A 24,826-nucleotide genomic window follows, 5' to 3' on the forward strand; every position below is an offset into this window, starting at 1 on the left:
TAGTGGGTCATAACTGTCAATCTACAGGGCGCTGTTGTCATGCGGTCCACGGATATACATGCATCCTGCGGGGTAGTTCAACTGAGCCGGAGGTTGGGGATTGCAGGGAAGGGAAGGGCACTGGTTAGGAGGATCCACGAATGCCCGGTACGACCGGGGGGGGGGGGGGGGGGAGGGCACTTTACCAATGTATAGGGCCATATGTGATTAGCTTGCCAAGGGAATTTGGAGGAAGAGGGGGTTTTAACATTGGGGCGTCAAACTGGCACAAACCACGTTGCGAATGGCGTAAGATCTAGCGTTACAATTCACGCATATGGGTCTTTAACGGATACGAAGGAAGCACTTCAAATAAGCTTAGGCAGGCGCAGCGTTCAGGCACGCGACAAAGGGGCCAAGCGCTTAGGGGCAAAGGTACGGCTATAATGGGTGCCAAGACGCAAAGTCATTGAGATTCGTATTACAGCGGGTCAAAGACCAGGAGATGTTGTTGCGGATACAGAATTGAGGCACAATGCCTATGTCAGCAGGCCAGGGTGCTCAGAATGGGGGGCTTGGCGGGCACACCCGGGTTGAGCGGAAAATTGTGTTCGAGGAAGCATTGAAAATTGTTAAGCTGCGTTGTGTTGGGATGGCTGACCAGGATGGTGCTAGTGTAGAGCGGATTTCAGGTTCACCGATACAAAATTTTGATGGGGGCATGCCAAAAGTACACGCAGGAAGAGGTGCGCTGGTAATTGCTTATACTGCATGTTCCCCCTTGCAGCGAAGGAAGAAGTCTGTGGCTAAGCATTCCTGCAGTGATTCCAGTGAAGGGGGGGGGGTCTCAAGGGGTCAGCGGACAGTATCACAGTGATGGCCCACTCGCAAGCAGTTGGGCACTGTGAATACATGAGGTCCATAAGTCACGGGCCCCTAAATACAAATCACATAATCACCTAAATGAACAATATACAGGCGGCCATGAATTGAACTTAACCTTAAGCGAAAACAAAACCTTGGAAAGAAAGCATGAAGTACCGCTGTCAGGAACAGAGGGGACGAAGTGTGCAACTTTTCCCCCCACTGGCAGAACGGTATCCCTTTGTATCGGTCTCTGAGTGGCGTGAGGAATGGTAGCTAGATGGTATCCGGGGACTCGCTGGCCAGGCTATGGACAGGATCTGCCGTTGTACTCGGCGGGATGACATTTTGGGGATCATGCATTGTGTCCAGACGCCTCGGTCCTTGGGTCTCCGCCCATGTTGGAATGCCAATGGAGTTGCACGCTCTGGTTACCCCCTGTCGGAAGCAAGTCCACACGGAGCACCACATTTGTTTCGAGCCCCCTCACCCCAAGAGAGTGTGCTGGGGAGTGGGGTGCTCGATCCGGTGCAACAGGGGGCGAAGTGAGGCACAATATTAAGGGGTGCAGAACCGGTCACCGCAAATTGGGGTTGCAAGGGTCAGGGTACAAATAACCAGCAAAGTGTGTTCGGTATGGCGCGCACATTTAGAACAAACCAGCAATTTAATTAGTTATCACAAAGTAACGCCACCGTAAGAGTAGTGCGGTTTAATGAAATGTTAATCTCCTTGAAGGGGCAATAGAGAATTCACTGCAACAAATTTCCAATCCTCGAGGGGGGTTCAAGGAAAAAGCTGGAACACATGGGGAAGAATACAGTCAGGCAGCGTTGCCTTCCGGACAAGAAAATGGAAAGGGCAAGGACAGGGAAGGGCAGGGGGGGGGACAAGGAGGCTATACCCCTACCAAGGAGCAACTGAGCGAGGGTGAGCAAGCGGAAGGGCTGGCAATGGAGCGACCTGCTTAGGCTGGGGGAACTCTCTGCCGCCGGCAACCAGCAGAGAGTCTTGGAGGCATCACAGGTCGATCCCTTTAGCAAAGTACTGGCAGGCCCATAGGGGAATGCTCAGCCAACAGCTTAGATCCTACGGCGCCCAAGAGTAACAGACTTGGGGGAGGCCATGGGGAAAAAAGGGGAGGGTTTAGGGGGCTTGGAAGCCATTCCAACCCCAAAATGCGGGGGGGGGGGGGGTGTTAAGAAAAAATTGAAAAACAAGGTGAAAACAAAGGTCTACAAGGGAAGTTGGGGGGGGGGAGGCCTAGATGCAGGTATGGTGGCACAAGTAGGGTTGCCAAAGAAACAGGTTGGGGGAAGGGATAACGGAAGGAAGGATACACAGGGGGATGTAGGGGGTCAAAAATGGGCTCGAGGGGTGACAACAGGGAACCAAGGGATGGTCCAAGGAGGTGAAGAGGGGGGGCAAGCACAAGGCTGGGGGGGCAAACAGACTGGGGTACTTGGGGGCAAAACGAGAGAACGGGGGTGGGAGTCTTTGGGGGAGAACGGAGCCCAGGGAACTGTAGGGGGGAGAAAGTTGGGGGGAGGGGGCAATGCAAAAGAATATGGCACCAGGAGAGGGGAGGAGCAAGTAGGAGAGAGGGAGGGTTGGGGCTAGCGATTACGGAACTTGACGGGGTGTGGGTGCTGATTAAGATCTCGGCGGAGGGCCTAGGGGGAGGGCACTGGGAGTACGGGTACTAAGGCGCTTCCCTTCCTGGGGGACAGTAAGCCGGAATGGGGACACCTGGGGCCGGAAGCATGGAGATAGGGCTAGGGTAGAAGCGGCACAGCTGGGGATGGGAGCACAGAGTAGAGTAGAAATGTGTGCTAGGATAGCTGGACATCGCAAAGCGATGACTGTATAGGTAGGAGCGTGTTAGTCGGCAGCTGAAGGTGGTGTCTGTACAGAAAATGTGATGTTGGGGCAAAGTGATGTTTTGGGGCACCGAAAAGTGGTGTCTGTATAGGAACCTACGTAATAGCGTTGCACCAGAGTGGCTGCCTGTTTAGCTAGAACCAAGACATAGGAGACTGGGAAGTGTGTCGGGGGGGGTTAGAAACAGGTACCTTAGTGCAAAGGGGGGGGGGGGGGAGTGTCAAGAAATGCGAAAACAAAACAACATATCAAATGGCCATGGGTAGAGAGAAGCTGGCAGCAAGGGACGGGCTCAACCGGAAGCGTCGACCAGACGCGGACGGTGGGGGGAGGAGTGGGGGCATACCTAGGAAGCCTCACACAGCGTAGAAGAACCTGTGGTATGGTGAATTCACGGATCGCCTGTAAGATAACTCGTTGACTTTATGCAAATAAAGCTGCTGTGGCATTACGATTTCCAACTTTAATATTGTGTTATGTTGTTATTCCAGTAAATGCATCACTGCCGGGTACAGGCGGGGTGGCCGGGCAGGGGCAGGCCGGCCAGGGACAGGGTGCGGGAGGAGGAGGCGGTGCGGCAATGGGATGCCCCCGCTATGGATTATGGAGTAGTGTGTATATAAACAACTACCGCACTACCTTCTTGATTAACGGTGATGTTCCACCCACTTCACGCCAGTAACTTGACCCCAAATTCTTTTAAAATGTAACACGTTGACAGACACAGTACCTGTCAACGAGCTGCATTTTAAAAGAATTATGCTTTTAAATTTGGCGTGAGATAGTTTAGACATGGCTGGCATGTCAGCCACGTCCAAACGTCCCTTGCGCCAAATCGGCGGCGCCACAAAGGCTTCTGCGCCGAAATGAGCACACCAAACTGGCCGCCCCGAATCGGCGGCGCCAAAAAAGGGGTGTACCGTCTCCTGGGATTGCTCCCGCGTGATCCATCAATAATACACTGGAAGAGACTGATTCCTGCATCCGTTTTAACTAGGTTTCAGGGCGACATTGCTGCTAACAGGTGTGGGAAGGTGCTGGCGAACCTTCGCAGCGGATGCCTGCAGGGATCGACAGAACGCCGCTTCCTAAACTGCGTGGTCCGCTGGAGAGGGTCGAAGCAAGATAGCGGCCATGCACGCATTGGGCTGTTGAAAGGACCGGAGCAGCGTGAGGGGGAAGCGGTCCGTGGTTATAGCTGCCGGATGAGTGCCAAAGCGAAGCAACGATGAGGGACTGATTGCAGGGCTGCCCCGTGAAATACCCGAAGATGAGAGCGCCGTTAAGCACCCCTGCACTGTGGAAGGGGTCCACGAAAGCACAGTGGTGTTTGTGCAAGCCTGCCATGTGGGGACTTTTTTTTTTCTTCATTGTTTGGCTGTAGAAACAACCTTTTAATAATAAAGAATTCATCATTCAGTTTTAACATGAATACATAAAATAAAATCAAAAATACATAAGATTTCATCCTACATGTTAAAATCTAAAACAGTAAAATGCAGTCTCATAATTAAAATTATTTAAAAGAATCTAATTCTGTTTTAAATCTAATTCATTTATAAAACCAATTGTTGCTGATCTGAGCATCATATGTCTTGCACCAAAAATGTGCAGCCATAGTTCTTCACTATAATTTTTTGCATGGTCGTTAAAACAATGTGCAAAATATTTACAACGCAAAACATACAATACTGGACAATATGCACGTACATGTTTTAAGGTTTCCTTAATTTCATCGTTTTTACAAAACCTACAAACATTCTCACTGCAATCCAATATTTTTCTCCTGCACATTATGTCTTTAATGGGCCAAAGATTAAAACAAAATCGCATATACTTGTCTCTAAATTTTGGGGACGGATATTTGATGAGGTATGTTTCTGTAATTCTAAATCTCTTATGTCCAAACTGGGTTACGTTCCAATATTTAAGACGCTGACATGTTTCAACGGTGTGAATCCAATCTCTTCGATACAATTTGATTTTGGCTTGATTAGGATTATTGAGAAGAGTATCTATTGAAATGTCGGCATCAGTAAGAATGTTTAAGGTTGCATTTCGCCAATTATTTGGGTATTGATGTACTGAATATAGTAAATATTGGCCCACGTATTCCTTATCTTTTATATTTTGTCCACCTATTCAGGTACCTGCGATAGATATTTTCAAAAAAATGGTACTCAGGGATTTAAAGAGGATTCAATTTCACACACCAAAAAGGTCTAACCTAAGCAGAGGTGAACTATCACAGATTCGAAACTTGTTTACTGATGATTCGATCACCATTTGACCAGCCACGGGTGGGGCAATCTTAATCCAAGATACCACCCAGTATCATCAACAGTGCTTTCGGCAACTATCAGACACTAATACGTACAAGCTATTATCGCAAGACCCAACAGCAGACATCAAAAGAAAGCTGGAAGAAATTCTGGACAGCGCAGTCGAGGACGATTGGATTAGTACAAAAACCAAATCGTATTTATCCACAGCATATCCAGTAATGCCTCACCTATACACCTTGCCAAAAATACATAAATGTTTGATTAATCCACCTGGGAGACCGATAGTGGCAGCAACCAAAAGCCTTTTACAACCGCTTGGGACTTAAATGGACTTCTTCCTCCAACCCATCATTCAAGCAACAAGTACGTACGTTAAAGATACTACCCACTTTCTCCAAATACTGGATACCATCTCCGTTACCACAGAAGATATCCTATACACGATTGATGTGGTTAGCCTATATACCAGTATCCCACATCACCTCGGACAGCAAGCAGTTGAAGCTTTACTACTACAATAACAGAAATTGGAGCTAATAAAGAATTTCTCATTATTCTTCTTGATTTCATCTCAAAGAATTTGTGCTTCAAATATGATGGCAAATACTATACTCAAATATCAGGAACGGCGATGGGTGCTACAATGGAACCAGCGTATGCCAATTGTTTCATGTATCAGTTTGAAATCACACATGTATTGAATAACCCCAAATGGAAACAGCATTTTAAAACATCGGTTCGATACATAGACGATATTTTTTGTGTATGGACTGGCAGTAAGAAAGACCTTCAAGAATTCCTTGTATACCTCAATGGAATCGACCAACGTATCCAATTTACACTTGAAATAGGTAATCCCAACATCCACTATCTGGACGTCCAAACAGTCATTCAGGATAACAGAATAACTACCACGCTTTATATACCAAACCTACAGATCGCAACAATTTGTTGCACCATATGAGTTTTCACCCTCCTAAGACTCTACAGAATTTACCATATGGACAAATGTTGCGTATTAAAAGGATAGTCAGCGACCCAGAGGAATGTCAGGCACAGTTGCAGAAACTACAAGAAAAATTACAATTAAGAGGCTATCCTGAAACAGATTGAACAACTGCACGCAACAAAACTGACGCACAAGAACGCGAACTGCTTTTCAAAAAACTTGTGTTTGTAACTAAACATTCCATCCAAAGCAAGCAAATTAAAGCCATCATGCACAATAGATGGAATGTGCTCACCAGCGATGAAAGAACGCAAGATTGTTTCCTACTCTGCCGGTATTCGCATATCAGAAGAGTAGTAATCTACGGAACATGCTAGTAAACACCAAGGACAGAACACCACCAACTAGACCGGACAAATTTCCTGGAACCCATCCATGCATGAGCTGTGGTAACTGTAACAATATCATCAAAGGCAATACAGTTACACACCCACGTACAGGTAAGAAAATCACATTAAACAACACGCTACTTGTCTATCAGAGAACGTCATCTACGCGATCAGATGTCCCTGTGGGAAATATTACGTAGGAGAGACTTCCCGCAAAACCCGCATCAGGATGAATGAACTTAAATCAAATATCAGGAATAAAAACAGAACGTCAGCTGTCACACACGGGACACTAAGAAATGGCGAGCACAGAAAGAAGCATTCTGGATTGACAGACTTGACTCATTATCACCGAATGGGATGAATGAAGAACTCGACCAAGTAATCGCATACAGTCTTTTCGCTATTTATTGAGATTAGCAGTATAGTCAAGTGAGCACAAGTGAATAACTTGAAAATCACCCAATAATTCTTTTGTTATTTCTATTACTTTCTTGCTTCCTTTTCTTTTCTGTACTTCGGATGGTTGATGTATCCTCAGCCTTTCATAACATGTAAGCTGCCCCACATTTGGGTTCCTGTGGACCCACACTTTCTGTCAAGTATATTTCGTTACGACATAGATTTACATCAAAAAGGGAAAATTATCTAGAGACATGTACTTCGGGATACATTCATAGTCTATAAGAACCATCAGCTTCGCTTTTGAGACCCTTACTGCACAAACCATTGGACACGACAGCATACTGGCACCATTCTATTTGATCCCATAGAACCAGATCATCATTTTTTTCACTTACCAGTAAGAGTGCTCAGAACTGAACAACAGTATCTACGCAGTTACATTTCAACATTATTAACATTTCAGTATGTAAATATTATGTACACACTATTTTACATTTTTCTCCAATCACTTGAGAACAAATGTATTATGTGATTTGGGTTCTAATTAATCCCATCACTCCAGTTTGCACATTAGACATGAGCCAGATAAACATGTACCGCAACTGTTGCAGATACACTAACGGATTAAAGTAGACATTACAACATGGCAGCCTCTTTTTCACGTGCCACGAGTTGTCCCTATGGCAACGCAACGTAAACAACTTTTAAGACGAGTCACTCGAAGCGCGTGGCGTCCTTCGAGGATCCACTCCAAGCGGTTACTAGGTAAGGTAATCTACATGTTTCATCACATCTATCAGCTGTATTAGGGTTCCGAATACCCCTAGTCACACTATAATAACCTGTAACATATATATTTTTTACAGTACCCTAACGCGGCTAGTAACTAGCACAACTACACATTTTCGGCGGCTGCATTGCGGCTTTAACGACTCAACATCGATTGCACTTTCAGGTTAGTGCATCAATTACATTACCCATGATTAATTATATCAAATCTAACCATTCGACTCAGCTAAACTTCTCCATTCTTCGTTTTTGTTTTTTCCTTTCCCGTTTTTTTCTATCCCGTTGATTAACTGATACATTTATCCTCCTGCACACCTCTTACGGTTCGGCACGTATGTATTAATCATGTACTTTTACACACGTTTGGATATACTTATTACTCAATCTGATTTTTGATGTGTGATTGGCACTAATCTGCATATATTTTATTACCTCTCTGGGGCTGTGCCATAATGCGATATACTTGCTGTTTATGATTATTTTTACCCTGCATATCTGAACGTAACTCACTTTTCATTTACAAATGCCCGACCTCATTCGAATGTACAACACACCCATTGGGGATATTTATTTTTGTATATTGGATATGTCTACATGGTACCACGTTAACCTTTGCATACCATTGCTGCTGTCAACACATAACGTATATATGGCGAATTGTGGGTCACAGATCCATTCATTTTAGGTGTTCGAATCCTATGAGCATACTAAAGAGCTGGCCCTGATGAAAGACTTTGACTCCGAAATGCATAGGCCGAAAGGAGCTCTTTTTGCATCTGTTCTGATAAACCGTACAGCTGCCACATACTAAAAATATGAATAAAAATTCAAAAAAACTTTGCAATAAGTGTAAACTCTGCATTTGAAGATGTATTATTTTGGACCAACCAACATTGAATATCCACACCATTTAGGGGTGTTTGGGAGTGCAGCCCGCACCGCTGGCTTAACGGCCTTGGTCTTCACCCCTGTTCTCTTTCAATTTTGGCACTGATGACGCCAATGACTCACTCTTCAGGCTTGCCGTATGGGGTTCTTTCGGCGTCCATCCTAGAACTCTCCTGGACAAAACAATTTGGTGATACTGCAGGCCTTCCTAATGCCCTCCAAGAATAAGACCTATTCCATTTTGGCCTTGGTAGACTGCGGAGCTATGGGAATATTCATTGATCAAGATTGGGTTGTTAGTCATCACATTCCATACGAGACACGAAGCACCATGCAGCCGGTGGAAGCAATCGACGGAAGACCCCTCATTTCAGGGCCAATAAGCCTGCAGACTAAAGAGATCCAGCTTTCTATAAACCATCACCAAGAGCGGATTAGATTCGACATCAATAAGTCAGCTCATTACCCCATGGTATTGGGTATGCCCTGGTTACAGAAGCACAGTCCGTATATCAACTGGACAGCAGGATCACTATTCCTAGGCTCAGAGTTTTGTATGTCTCACTGTCTATTCCTGGATCTCTCCTTGACACCCCCTAAAAAACCACCAAGAGACCAGCAAACACCACTCATGGTTTCCAATATCATACAAGTCCCTGAGGCCTATCAGGGATATGCTGATGTATTTTCAACTGCCATAGTCCAGGCCTTACCCGCTCACAGAGCTGAAGACTGCGCCATAGATACAGATCCCTCAGCAATGATTCCCTTTGGCAGAATGTTCATCCTTTCCGAACCTGAGAAAAAGGCCCTCCTAGAATACCTGGATACCAACCTTGAAAAAGGCACCATAAGACCTTCAAAATCTCCAGCGGGTGCTTCGTTGTTCTTTGTTCCCAAGAAGGACACCAAGGAACTCAGACCTTTCCTCGACTATCATGGCTTAAATCAATGCACCCTCAAAGACCGGTACCCATTGCCCTTGATCTCGGATATCCTGGAAGCTGTGAGAGGCGCCGTAATATTCACGAAGTTGGATCTCCGGGGTGCCTACTATTTGATCCGTGTCCGGGAAGGAGACGAATGGAAAACCGCCTTTAGAACACCCTTTCATCACTATGAATATCTAGTCATGCCCTTTGAACTAGCTAACGCCCCCGCAGTTTTTCAACGTTTCATGGATAGGGTGTTCTCAGACATGTTATTCCTCTTCGTCATTGTCTATCTGGACAACATATTGATCTTTTCCAAGGACCTTCTAAAGCATGAAGAACATGTACAGGCAGTATTAAGACTCCGTGAACACAAACTTTTAGGCAAACCCGAAAAATGCATGTTTCACGTTACTTCTGTTCACTACCTAGGATTCATCCTTAGCCCAGAAGGAATTGGTATGGGCCCTTCAAAGGTAAAGGCCATACTGGCATGGCCCCCTCCCACGTCCGTGAAACAAGTTCAATCCTTCCTGGGGCTTGCCAACTTCTACCAGAAGTTCATATCCACCTTTTCCGAGATTGTTCAGCCGATTGTTGCTCTCTTGATGAAAGACACCCCCTTTATCTGGTCTACACCGCACGATAAGGCAATCCAACGTTTAAAGGCAGAGTTCACGCAAGCCCCCATCTTAGCCCAACCCGACATAAAGTGACCATTCCTAGTGGAAACGGATGCCTCTAACTACGCCATAAGAGCGGTGTTGAAGCAGGAATTTGAGGATAAACTGGAACACCCCATTGCTTACCTTTCACGAACCCTGACTCCCAGTGAGACACACTACTCCATCCTGGAAAAGGAACTGTTAGCCATCCTGCAAGCTTTCACTGAATGGCGACATCTACTTCTGGGTGTTAGACATCCAGTTTAGGTCCGCACGGACCATCGGAATCTTCAAATTCTACAGTCATTGGAGTGTAGGAACAGTCGTCAGGTGCGTTGGGCCTATTTCTTTGCCCAGTACCAGTTCCACATCACTCATGTTCCCGGATCACAAAACCTGATTGCTGACGCCTTATCTAGACGTCCTGACTATGTAACTACTGAAGATAGGGCCTATCCTATGATGTTTCCCAACACAAAGCTCAAGCAGTCAATCTCCTGGAAGAAATTCGAGTGCAAACCCAATCCTCTGATCTGTGGAAGGATATTTCAAGGAAGAATCAATGGAATCCAAGAGTCAAGGAAGGATATTTATTCAAGGACAATGCACTGGTCATTCCCACACAGAAATTACAACAAAGAATAATAAACCTCTGTCATGATACCCTTCACTCCAGACATCGTGGCATAACCAACACCCTCCGCCTCATACAAAGACAGTTTTGGTGGCCTGGAATGAAGACCGACGTACAGCAGTACATCCAAGCTTGTGCTATCTGTATTCAAAATAAACATGATAACAAGAGACCGGCGGGTCTTCTACTGCAACCTACACTGCCAACAAGGCCATGGGAATTAATTGCTACACTTCATTGTGGAATTACCACCTTCCCGAGGATACACGACCATCATGGTTACCATTGACTGTTCACTCATATGGCTCATTTTACACCCCTGTGTAAGCTACCATCCTCGTCCGAACTTGCTGGAATCTTTCTGGAACACATATTACGTCTGAATGGACTTCCTTCCAAGATCATATCTGATCGAGGACCTCAATACGTCTCACAATTCTGGAAACATCTCAGTCGCATTTTGGGAATCCAACGCGCCCTCTCATCAGGGTATCATCCCCAAACCAACGTGGCCACAGAACGTGCTAATCAGACTCTGGAACAGTATCTTCAATGTTTCACCACCAAGGTTCAGGATGACTGGTCGCTCCTGATACCCGTGGCAGAATTCGCCTACAACAATTCTGATCATTCAGCACTTAAGACCAGTCCCTTTTATTGTAGCCAAGGTTTCCATCCATCGGTTCTACCCTCTGTTCTCCCTCATCCCACACCGGTACCTACTGTCGACCCCTGGATCAAAACCCTCATCAACGTACACCAGGAGGCCAAAGAAAACTTAGAGAAGGCCAGAACACAGACTAAGAGGTATGCGGATTCCAAAAGAAGATCAGGGCCTTCTTATGCAACTGGTGATCAAGTCTGGTTGTCCTCGAAATTACTACCCCGACATCTACGGCCAAACAAATTGGCCCCTCGGTACTATGGTCCATTTCCCATCAAGGAAATTATAAATCCAGTCTCATACCGGATCAAACCACCAGACTCCTGGAAGAAAATTCACCAAGTTTTACACACATCCTTATTAAAACCCTACATCCAATCCTCCCAGAAATCCTGCAGACCCCCTCCTCTGCTGGTCGACAACCAACTGGAATATGAAGTGCCCCGAATATGCGACTCCAGGTATAAACGGGGTCAGCTTCAATACCTGGTTGCATGGAAGGGATATCCTCCTAGTGAAAGAACCTGGGAACCACTTTCTAATCTCAAGGCCCCTCGACGGCTCAGAAAATTTCACCTCATACACCCGGGCAAACCTGGAGGAACGGGTCTTTGGAGGAGGCATGCTGTCATGACCTACAGAACGCGCCCCTTTTGGACTTCCTGGTCCTTGTCTCAACTGGTCTTGCACTCCCTGGTACTCCCTGGTACTCCCAACATGGCCGTCCAGCGTGAAACACCATCCTCGCTCTACACGTTGGACGTAGCGTGTTCTATTAATAGATCACGCCCCCCGTGGCTCCGCGCCTCTCAATGCTATTGCGAAGTAACGACCAGACGTGTGCTCAGTAGCTCGCGGTATTGCTTCCCTGATTCTGTCCCTACTAACTCTATTCCTAGTCCCTCTCCTTTCTTTCTTACTTCCTGGACTTGTGTGCTGAGTAGTGCACCTTCTTAATTTCCCGGATTCCTGGATCGCTGCATCCCGGAACTTTGAGCGCACGCTGGAGTCGGAAGAGACTCGTGCAGCCTAATTCAAGACCCAATCCGTCCGCAAGAAGGCATCGACCAAGAAATCCAGCAAAGATCGGACTCAGGTGATAAGGGGGGGGGGACTCCTTGACAGTTATAAGGTGGGGGTGGGCGTTTTGGGTTAGATAAGAACACACTGGTATTCTACAAAAACAGTTAGATTTTCCCAAAGGGAGGCAGGCAGTTTTTTTTATCCCAGCAATAATAGTGTTGAACAATTAAAACCTGTAAGTGAACAAGCACTGCCAAAGCCAATAGTTTCACAAGGGGGCCTTTAAGGAGCCAAAACAGCCAAAGTCAATGGGCCAGTTCAAAGTTATGATGCTCTCTTAGAAATTGTCTTTAAATAGTCAGTAGTTCAAATAGAAAATCATAGCAACTCAAAAGGAATCACCTTGAAGAAGCACAAGCTCAAAGGCCAGTGCAAGTGAGATGATGTTACGCTCACCTGGCTCCCACAGAGGCGTCGATCTGGACTGGACTGCTGTGGTCTCCACCAATGTGACGCGTAGGGCCGAGATGACGGACTGGACTGGCCCACCTAGCTTTGTTTGCTTGGCCTGTAGGAATATTCTTCTGCAAATGGAGAAAGGGGATTAACCACCCGTGGAGTTGAGCGTAAATCCCCCAACCCTGCTGTTCTCCCCACGGATCACCTTGGATGTCCCCTCTTATAGTCTCACCTGATGATTTGAAAAGATGAGCTCTCCATCCTGCATTGAGCGCAGGGGCGCGTAGATAACCAGTTCCTTCACTGGCTCGAAGGAATTGGTGAGTTGCAGGACAATATTGACTCCGATATTCCCGGCAAGACACCGTAAGTATGTAGTTCATAAGAGTTCAAATGCCTGACTTTCACTCTTGTCCGATTCCTTGCAGGTTGCAGCTTGACCCTACTGAAGAGTTCCTCATGGCAACCGGTAATGTTCTGGTAAGGATTTGTATTATCCAACACAGTTCGATAAAATAATGTCCATATGTAACCTGTTGCTTTCTCCCTTATTAAGGCGCTGAGAGAAAGTATGAAGTCTCGGGGAATAATGCCTCCGGCAGTAACATCAGGTAAGTCTTTTGAGGTGAGGAGGGTTCCCCCCCTTGTTAGTCCCTTGTTTCACCTTGCTGTCCTTTTGTTTCCCCTTAGGGGTCGGGGTTCGGCTAGGATGCAGCGGAACCTGTGCCGACCCATGAAGAAGAATAGTACCCCCGGTGGTAAAATCAGTTAAGTCTATGGGGGGTATTCCTCTATGTATTCCCTTGGCTCACCTTGCTGTTCTGGTCTTCTCCTTAGGTGCCGAAGTGCGGCGGGAACATGCAGGAGGATGCGGTGAATTGTGAAGATGCTGCGAAGGCCGGTGAGTTCAGCGCGGCGTTGCAGCAGGCGAGGCGACGCGCATAAAATAACTTCTTTCTTCCAGCTCGAAGGCGCGATGGATCGGGAATTCAGGTAAGGATCAAAGGTATTGCTCTTGTTCTAACCTTTTCTCCTTCTTTCTCCCTTTTTCTAGGAGCTCCAAACTCGAGGCGGGCGTGGCAGAAGACTGGATGTAGACTTGCACGCACGGTGAGCGTTACGCTGCTGGATGCAGAATAATGCGAAGCGTGTGCTGCTCTTCGGGCGTGGTTTAAATAGCCTCCAAAGTAGTCCCAGGTAAGTATTCCTCCCCAGCCCCACCCGAGTAAAAAAATAGTCCATAGGTAAAATAGTCCCTTCCAAGCCTCGTTTGGCTTGGAGCTCTTGCAGCATGGTCTGCATCAGGTAAGTTTTAATCTATGAGCCTGGCGCCTATGGCGCCAGGACTGACTCTCCATATGAGCCTGGCGCCATGGGCGCCAGGACTGCACCCAAATAGCCCCTAGCGGGGGTTGTTGGGCTTGCTTGGGGTAACTTGATGCCTGCTTCCGGGGTTACTGGACTTGGTCTGGGTCCCCGGGGTTAGGCATCATGACAGATGAGGTGAACTCTAAAGATGGTAAAATAGCACTCCCCAAGGTAGGGAGCAACACAAATGGCAAAAGGTTGATGTACCCCAAGCCCCACGGTACCTGTGAACTGAAGAATTTGTTCCACCTGGATGCTTTCTGGTTGCTGTGCAGCAGACCCTTGTTCCTGGTCCTTGGTCGTGGTGACGAAAGGAAGGATGTCTGGCAGGTGCCAGCAGCAGCACTCGAGAGAGGGACTCGACAGCAATGGATTCTCCCTGATTCAGCAGCTCTTTATGGTTTTGGTGCCTTTTTCTCAGCGCCAAAGGAGAACAAACAGCTCTGGTTAGAAGTTACTTGATTCCTCGGTCCTGGACTCTGGATGAAGATGTCCTGCTTCTGTAGGGTCCTCCGGATGCCCACAAAGTTTTGTCCGTATTCGCATTTCGGAAGACAACGCAGATGGTCAGGGGTCCCTGGGTATTGGGATTCTGCAGCCTTGGAAAGTCGCAGCAAGTCGGGGGTTGCGCCAAAATGGAGTTTGTCTTGAGGCTAGTTGGTCCCACCAGCCTAAGGGAGGAAGTCGTCCGAGCTGGTCTTCCCAGTGGAAACAATAACAGGGTCAGCACAGCTTCACCGGGCACTTCACGGTCCAGGAGGGTGCTGCCGACGTCTCTTCACATCTTCATCAGCTGTGGTCCTCCAGTGGTCGACTTTGCCAATAGTGCCAAAAACCTCACCTTTTAAGCAAGTTCCCATTCATTCACGGCCCTCGGCTGCCAATCACCCAGCAGGCTGGCTGTACTCCTGGACAGCCAGCCGGCCAATCAGAATTGGTTTCCCTCAGGCATACCTAGAGACAAAGGACAGGGAAGCTTCAGGACCCACCCTCACTTCCTGCCTTTTCAGACACACTGGAACCTGGGCGGGCTTTAGGGCTGAAGCCCACCAAAGGCAAAATGCGCAAAGGACGCAAACCCGATTCAAACAAAGTAAAAGCCCTGGAGAAACTAACTGACAAGAAATGGTGAAAAAAGAAGAGGGGCCATTTTGAGAAAATGGTCACCCTTGGGAGCTGAACTGCAGCTGAGGATTCCGCTTGCAATTACAAGGCACAATGTAGTAAAAAAGAAACCACTGCCACCAGCCATTCAAGCGAGTTAGTATAACAGAATGTTACATGAGGAGTGGGATAAAGGAGTTACTATATAACCCCCAAACCCCCCAGCACTCCACATAGGGTGGTGTGTGCTGGACCCACAAAAGAAAAAGTAAGTAAGACAGGAGACATCTTACTATTCTTGGGAACAGTAGTTCACCCAAGAAATGTAGTTAAACATTAAGAGAAGTCCAGTGGCACTGCACAAAAGGTGCTTTGTGTCACTATGCAAAAACAGATGCCTATGGAGTTTACCAGACAAAATCACTATGCAAAAGCAGATGCCTATGGAGTTTACCAGACACCATAAAACATTAAGGAACATCATAGTCAGAAAAACACATGAGCGAGTGAGAAAAAGGCTCCACTCGCTCAGGAGTACAAATTAAAAAGCCCTGAGTCCAGCAAAAGAGCTGGTGGTCTCTAAGGTTAAAGAGAATTGGCACAGAAATTAAAATTCTCTCCAACATCACCCATTTAGGAAAACCCATCTTTCCCCTATCCCTACCTATGTTATGGGAAACTACAACTCCCATAATTCCTCCCCTCTTCATCTTTACAACACTGAGCCGAGGAAGATTACTTGCAATGTCTTGCAATGGCTCTGTCCCTTTAATGTGGTCAGGCAGAGCCAAAGCACTTAAACCGGATTACAGACACCCCCAACGTGTTAATACACCCTTGTCAGGGGGCGCGCATGTTATGGAAACCTGAAAGCGCTCCACTCCCGTTAGGAACCCAAAAATTGGTCTGAGCCGCCGCTCACCCTCCCACCCCCTGAAGCAGGCAGCCCCCGACCAGAGACTTGTGAGGTGTTTCAGCTCCAGTGTGTCGAACACCGGCGCGAAACGGCCCGGGAAAGTGCGGATCAGGCTGCAGCAGTGGAGAAGAAATCGAAAGTCCTCCTGCGGCCCAGGGGTCGCAGTCGGCGGCCTTCCCGGCCCACCCAGAGGCCTCTGCTACACATCCCGCCTCAGTGGTGAGGGTTGTGCATCGGAGTCACCAGAGGAAGGTGAATGGCCCCCTTCTGAAGCCTCCCCCGTGCACCACAACAGAGAAGACTCGCAGGGCAGACAGTGGGGAGCACCCTGCAGCATATGGGCCCCCCTGGAGACTGATAGGGACAGAAAGCCCAGGAGCAGAAGAGAGCCTTTGCCCCCGCCTGGGCCAGTGCATCCAGAGGCAGCAGCGCGCTCTGACCCCATCAGGGAAACGGAGAGAGGGAGACAACCCTTGTGGATCCCCCGCCAGTGTGATCCTGTGGCAAAACTGTGGCCGTGGGCAATGTTCCCTCTAAGATGTGCGGATGTGTGCTTGCCCAGCTTCCTTCTGGGTGCCGCTCAGAAGAGTTTTAGCAGCGCACACAGACAATTCCCACCTATTCAAAAAGATGTAATAAGGCAGAAGCCATAGCAATTATCTGAAATTTTCTTTCTCTTAAAATAAGCAACTAGTCTTGATATTCTGCTAATTTGCATTTAACTACTATGCACCTAAAATTCAGCAAAATACAACACAAGAGGTTACAAACTAATATGAAAAACTGGCTCCATGAATAGAAGAATATAAGCTAAGATATGCCTGCACACATTAACCAACAATGTTCCCTCCCCACCCATGACTCCTAAACCTGACTCTACCACACTTTTACCGTATGACTCGAACTTCTGCCCCAGAGTACATTAAGATACTACCGGACAACCTTGACTCTACGTCTCTTGGCTATGCGAAAGGTTAGCAGACGTGTACCTACATCCACTTGTTTTATGTTTGTTGTAACATAAACAACATGAATAACTTTCACATGCCAGAATTTTTGTTACTCATTGTGCCTTACCAAAAGCGTCGCCCAGACTATATAATTGAACCACCAGCTCAAATATCGGATACTGACTGTAAGTAATCAGGCTACTTGGATGTGTAACCAAATCCCATACTTCCTCTTCTTTGTATATATGTCACGCAAGTGCTTTGAAGCGGCCCCCTTGTGAGTTAACGCATTATAAAACTCAAATAGTAATTTGCCCTCTAAATGGATATAGACTATGCCTGGGATTACTTGTCCATAGTATCAAGCACCGGATATTCAGACAGGAGAATGCTTTTCACACAATCTGCATTGTTTCCAAGTGTTCAGAATTCCTTTGGGCATAGACCTTCAAAAATGATAAGGTAACTCGCTTCTATACAAAAACAGTTTCACTGAGCACTTGTGTAATCCTACACAATGATATAAGGGTGGTATGTTGCAAACAATCTTGTATGCACTGCAAAAGAATTGTGTACATGCAGAGTCATGACATTCTTAAAATGCACATCATATGTTGAAGCATTTAAATATGCCTTGCTTGCAAAGTATTTTGGGTCTGCAAATATCCCAAAGAGTGTTTTCTGCTCCAATCCCTCACTTTTTTCAGTGCTCTATCAACTAGTATTAGAGGAAGGCACAAGGGCTGGGGAAGGGTATGGGAGGATGCATCACTCCTTGCGGGTGATGAACGAAGCATCACATTTCAAAGACCAAGTCAGACGTTTCGGCTGTACACAGAAGGAAATGTGTTGCGTGTTTGCTAAAAGATAGGACATTTATAGGAAATTGTAGTAACAATCTAGGGAACAGCACCTTCTTTTTCTTTCTATCCTCAACTGCCGAGGGCTTTTCAATATAACCATGTTTTCTGTGTGTACACTCTCTAGCCTCTCCCTGTATCTATTTAACTGATCACAAAGAATTGCAGAAGAGCGATCCATAAGAAGGCACTCAATCAGTTGTACCTCTGATGAATTGATGCAATTAACGTAACAGGCATATATGTTTGATTTTCTTCAACTGGGCTCCACAATAAACCTCAGTAAGGGTCTTGTTTAATTTTATCTAGGCTGTGGTGTGAAAGGGTGGACAAAACTATACACTATTATGTGGCATGTCATTTCATTCCCTATGTCAGGTGTACAAGCAGGGCTCTAATCAGATTTTGCTCCCTACTTTTTTTCAGGAAGTAAAAAAGTTATTAGCTTTGCCAATAGGGATACTTTCTGCTTATTAAAAGATGTTCTTTCCCCATAAAATTCCTTTTTGAGATCAGGCATTAATATTATTAGAGTTCCTTCCTTCCTATGCCACTGCTCTACAGGTCACTAATAATAAAAAATTTCAGTGGAGATTGGTGGGATGAAGCAATGATATGTTCCTTGTTTCTCGTTTTTGTTAGGCAAATTTTCCTTTTTTAGGGAGTATAAATGCATGGTGCATATGTCTCTTAGCTCTAGGGCTGGTGTTATCACTACCCACAGGAGAACGTAATGTGGATAGTTAGAAGAGGCACAGGAATTTTGGATCATCATATTCTAAGGTGCAGTTATTCTGATGCAATTATAATCCTTACACAAATTAATAGAAGCAAGTTCTGCGGGCCCTTGAATTACTTCATTAAAGTGGCACTAGAACTCCTTTCAGCATGTTTTTGACAAATTGCTTTTAATTGCCAATAATCCATCGGCAAATGTCTGAGTTTCTTGACAGCCACATCTGTTATGATGAAATATTTGTGTTTGTTTTGTAATAGAAATGAGTGATTTTCCAGTGGCATAAAACATACAGGGCCTCATTACGACTTGGGGCGGTATCCCAGCGTAAATCTGCCAGAATACTGCCTAAACTAAAGACTGTTACTGCCACTTGGTCCCGAGGAATTTCCGCTGGATTACAACTGGTGGTGGAGGTGTAATTCCACATATATATTGAGTCCATTGTGCTCAATGTGGCTCTTTTAGTGCAATTACAGCAGTGGAAGCTCTGATGATTTCGGCGTTGAGTTGAGGATTTACCTCCAGGATTTTCCTGGAGGCAAATCCTCCACTCCAGGGCCAAAATCGTAATTTGGCACAGTGGTTAAGTTGGCAGTAATGGAGTTACCACCAACTTTAAAACTTACCGCCAAAATCTTAATGAGACCGACATTTTTCTCTGCGCAGAAGTACGTTTGCAAGGTACTGTGGCAGATATTAAAGTCTTGTACTGGTTGAGGAGTTTTCTGTATAATCACATATGACATTTTATTTTAGCTTATGTGTTTGGAAAAAGTGTTGTAAGATTTTTAAAGAATTGCAGTGGCTGGGAAGAGGAAATTCCTTTCCAAACTGTCTTCTGCGATGGTAGCTCACAAAGTGGCTTACCTCAATAGTCAGTTGCGCACATGGAAAAAAACTGGCGCACAACAACCAACCGGTTTCGCACATAGAGAAAAATAAATTAGAGGGAACATTGGCCCAGGGTAGTCCCGCCACTGCAGCAAACTACAGCCTACCAACACAAGCACAGCGAAGGGGCCCCCTGGTGAAGTTGAGGGGCCCAGGGAAAGCCCCCTTGGTGGTTTTGGAGCGTTGGGAGTTGGAGGAGCTACTGCAGGGGCCTGAAGTGGACCAGGCCAAGTGAGAAGTCCTGAGTTCTCCATAGGCCACACAGGGGGCACAGGCAGCTGTTGAATGAGCTTGGCCTTGCTGTCGCAACCCGAGGTGACTAGACGCCCCACTGCGGTGCAGCACCCCAATACAAACAAAAGGAGTCCACCCACTAACGACGGTGCCATCAGGACAGTGCCTCGAGAGCCCACGGCTGGTCACTGGAGGAGGGAAGTAGAGCCACTACCAGTGCGCATTGTGGGCGGCGGGCCGTGCTCCCCCACTACCCAAGGAAGAGAGGGAGGCGTGTGGCCGCCTCCTATAGTGCAGACCAGGCTCTGCCCAGGCGGCACACCAAGTGAGGCAAAGTAGAGGCCCAGGTGTGAGGGAGCCCTCAAGACACACGGAGCGAGGGAGTGGCATGCCCGCAGTAAAGTGGTCAGACCCCACAGTACAAGAGGGGAGAGGTACCAGTCAACGTCTTCAGGGTCTCTACACACGCTCAAGGACACAGGCTTAAGCGAGAGGTGGTAAATGGACACAAGATTGAGATTGGCCAACTTTGAATACACCACAAGAACAAGCGGAGGAGGAATAACCACAAGGGACACAATGTCTTTGGTGGAGGAGGAATCTGCTGCCACCAGAAAATATGTAGGAGCACTAATGGAGGAGATCAAGAGCATGAGAGCGGACATTGTGGGTAGGGTCAACAAAATTACCCAAAGCATCGACAAAAAGGAGTAAAGACTGGAGGAGGTAGAGAATAAACAGTCCTCCCTTGATACTTTGGAGTTTGGTGACTCAGATGGATGTGCGTCTTTCGGAGGTGGAGAGGAGAGAAGAGGATATTATACTCAAAATGGACGACCTCTAAAATCGCGAAATGCGCAACAATCTCAGAAATTTCAGGATCCCAGACAAAGAGGGAGAGATGGAGAAGGACTTGAGAACCCTCTACGAAATTACAAATCTCGTCTTCAACAATGACACAATTGACAAGGCAAAGATTGAGAGGATCCACGGGGCTGGGGTTGCGGCCACAGGCCCTAGGTCGGTCCTCACCCGTTTCCACAAGTACGGTGACAAACTCAAGATCCTGAAAAGAGCGAGGAAAAAGGCCTGGTGCTGTACGGGACAACAAAGGTCACGGTTTTTCAGGACTAGTCCTCTCAGACCATTACCAATGGAAGGCTTTGCTCAGCCCTGACCAAGTGGTTAAATGAAAAAGGGGTCAGAAACAGGTGGGGGTTCCCGTTTTCCCTCACTGTTGTAATGGATGAGTACCAGGGAACTCACAGGAGATGCTGAGACCCCACACACCTTAAATGAAAGGGTGGCAGATGAAGGACCTTGGCAGACTAAGGGTTCAAGAAAGAGACGTATTCCAGGCTCCAGGAAGTTCAGGAAGCCGAACACACCCATCGATGTGGGACCTGACCTAACACTGGGCCACGTCTCTACTCGCAACAATTAAAGGAGGAGGAGCAACATTTAGAGACACCCATAATGGGGGTGAGCTCAGATATGATCTCAGTTATTGTTAGTATGAAACCCATTCATGATGTAATGTTGGGGATGGAGTTTTAAGGGGGATGAGAAATCAGGGAGTTGCATTTGATTTTTTTGAGAAACTGTTAGGGGGGGCGAGGAAGGAGGGCTCTAGAACAAGAGGCTTGACGAGGAAGGGATCTGACAGAACGGGAGCAGTAGGTGGGTCAGTTCCAACTTGGTGACGTTAACTGGGGATAGCCGGATGCCCCGGGGGTAGGGACTCTAGTGGGAGGGTTGGGGGCGGGGGGTTTGGGACCTTGGTACAGGCTTTCTCTCTAATGTCTGCCTTTAATGGGATGGATCGAAATGGCACACAAAGGCCTCCTAGGTGGAGAGAGTTGACCTCCCGTACAGGGACAATGTGATGTACACAGTGGAGATAAGACCATGGGATTAAACTCATCCACGAAAAGATCATTGGTTGCAAGGGAATTCTGTAGATCGTATTTAGACATCCTATTCCTACAAGAGACCAGATTTGCTAAGGGGGAAGAAAGAAGGATGCCTAGAGGGTTAATTGGCTGGGAATACTGGTTTCAGGTCCTTTAAGGAAAGCGGGGGTGGGAATTCTTGTTAATAAGGCACTCAAGATGGAACTGACCAAGGTCTGGCCTGATGCTGAGGGGAGGGCTCTGTTGGTCTCGGGCACCATCAGGAAGGTGTGCTTTACGTTTGCCACGGTCTATGCCCCAAACCAGGGACAGTTAAGATTTTTGAAAAATACACTCGCGAAAATACTGGAAGAAAGCATAGGGCATCTTATCACAGGAGGGGACTTCAATGTATAGGCAGACATTGAGTTAGACACACAAGGGCGACATGAGAGGGAACAGGACTTGCCAAGACAAGGCTATCGGGAGTTCCATCAGTCACTGGAGGGTTATGGGTTGAGAGACATATGGTGCCACTGCCACTCACGGGGAAAGGGTTATACCTTTTACTCGCCCCCACATCGGTCATACAATAGAATTGATTACAACTATATTTCTAGAGACCTATGGGAAGTAACACAGGGCTCTGCGATTATCCCGATCTCCTGGTCCGACCATGATATGGTGACAGTGGATTTACACTGGATGGGATTGACTCCCAGTGGTAGGAAAAATCACTCTGGAAGGACACTATTCCATTCGGAGATGGCAAAGGAAATTGCGGAATACTTTCAAATAAATCAGAGAGGGGAGGTAGAGAAAAGAATTGTGTGGGAAGCAGGGAAGGCTACCTGGTGTGGAATCTTGATTAGGGAAGGGGCGAGGAAGAAGAGGGAATGGTCACCAGTCGAAAGCAGGCTGAGGGAAGAGATAAAAGAATTGGACAAAAGGGCGCATGAGCCGTCAGGGAGACAAGGGGACTACACAATGGAGGCAAGGGGAAAAGTAAGGAGCTGTGCTTTTAGGAAGAGGCGAAAATAATCTGAAACCTACAATTTCTGAAACAGACATTTTATGAGAAAGGGGACTAAGCGGACGCACTCTTGGCGGCTAGAGTGAGGGGGCAGCGGGCAGAAAGATGGGTTTCAGAAATAAATCGAAGGGGCGGAAGGGACAAAGGAACCTTCGGGTAAGGGATACCAGAGGCCTTCGCAGCCGTTTATGGGAAACTGTAGAAGTTAAATACGAGGCGGGGAACATAGACATGTATTTGGCTGGTATTCAACTGCCCAACTCTCTCTCTCGAGGAGACTAGTGTATTGGAGGCCCCCATAATGGAAGCAGAAATTATGAACACGGTGGAGAGACTACCACTGGGAAAGGCCGCGGGTGAGGATGGGTTCTGTGCAGTGTTTTATAAGTAATTTATCTCATGGCAGTCTACGCATCCCCAAAAGCATGTGTTATGGCTAACTGTGAGTATTCACGCTGGTTCAAACTGGGAAGGGGAACTGGGCAGGGTTGCCCCCTCTCCCCGACATTGTTTGCACTCTCGATAGAACCTCTCGCCCAGAAGATCAGAGTTGACCCAAGTGTGTTGGAACTCTCAGTAAGGGGGGTGGAATACAAAGTCGCACTGTATGCGGACAACATGCTGTTACACATAAGGGATCCCCCGAACTCCATACCTGCAGTGATTCAATTGATGGAGCAATATGGCACCATGGCAGGACTAAAAATCAATAGATCCAAATTGGTTGTTTATACCCTAGACAGGAACAGGGACGGACAAATAGGGAGGTTCACATGACTAGGGGTGTAGGACAGCCTGGACACAATGAAATACTTGAGTATAAATATCACAAGGGATATTTGGAACTTATTTGAGGCGAACCCCCCTCCCCACTTCACCCCATGATGGCCAAAATAAAGGCAGACTTGTTAAAAGGGCAAAAGCTAACGATATCTTGGCTGGGCTGCCTCAATGCCCTGAAAAGGGTGGTATTCCCGAAGATCCTTTACATGTTTCCGATGCTCCCCATCCGGGTCCCGGACTCATTCTTCCGCGAGATAAAGGGCTCCCTCCTGAGGTTTATGTGGCAGGGGTAAAAAGGCGAGGATTTCTAGTGCTGTGCTGGTACACAAGGAGAAAGGGGGAGTGGGACTTCCAGACGTAAAGCTCTACTACAAAGCTGCTCAACTCCGAATTCTAAAACACAAGGACCTACAGTGGATTGCTTTGGACAACCTACAGCTGCACCCTGCCACAATGGGGGAATGGCTGTGGGTACTCTGAAGTAAGCTCCCACGGAGGATCCGTGAGCACTCTATTGTGGGGACTATATGGGACATCTGGAAACAAGGAGTGGAAATGAAGAGCTTGACAACATGGCCGTTACCCCTGGGGCATCTCTGGGTAGCGGGAATAAGGGATGCAACACTGAATCCGGAAAGATTCCAGAAATGGTTCGAGTTAGGGCTTGAAAGGATTAGGCAGCTCTGGAGGGAGGGTAATTTTGTCACCATAACGGAGCTAGAAGAGGCGCTGGGCATAGGCAAACTTTTGTTATTCTCGTACCTACAGCTAAAAGGGGTACTCACAGGGACGGGTTTGAAGGAAAAGATACAGAGGGACCTCACACCTTTCGAAGCACTCCTAGATAAGAGGACCGAAACGAGGGGGCTGATTTCGGCAATGTATGGAGCCCTGGTGGGGTCACGTAGTGGTTCCACTGAAAAATGGAGGTGTCGATGGGAACAAGATTTTGGAGGTAATATTGACCCGGACCTCTGGGACAGACTCTGCAGGGAAGTATCCAAGACATCAATCTCCTGTCAATAAAAGCTACTCCACAGGTGGCAATACGATCCAGTTAGACTTTCAAAAATGTTCCAAAACTCGAGCCCCGTATGTTGGAGAGGTTGCGAAGAGAAGGCAGACTACTGGCACAGTTGGTGGGGGTGCCCAAGGGTACACATCATTTGGGACGAGGTCCTGGGGTGGATCAAAGACCTAGATGGAATAGCCCAAATCAAATATGTTGGTCTTGTTTGGTAAGGAGGACG

At 47.0% G+C, this 24,826-nt stretch overlaps 1 protein-coding gene across 1 annotated transcript in view; it reads right to left on the reverse strand.

Annotated features, from left to right (window-relative positions):
• CEP70 (centrosomal protein 70) overlaps positions 1 to 24,826 on the reverse strand; it is a 1,232,997-nt gene that overhangs the window by 981,707 nt on the left and 226,464 nt on the right. The gene's annotated exons all lie outside the window — the stretch shown is intronic.

Source organism: Ambystoma mexicanum, chromosome 9 (assembly GCF_040938575.1).
Source record: "Ambystoma mexicanum isolate Mex_15411 chromosome 9, UKY_AmexF1_1, whole genome shotgun sequence".
NCBI classification, from domain to species: Eukaryota; Metazoa; Chordata; class Amphibia; order Caudata; family Ambystomatidae; genus Ambystoma; species Ambystoma mexicanum.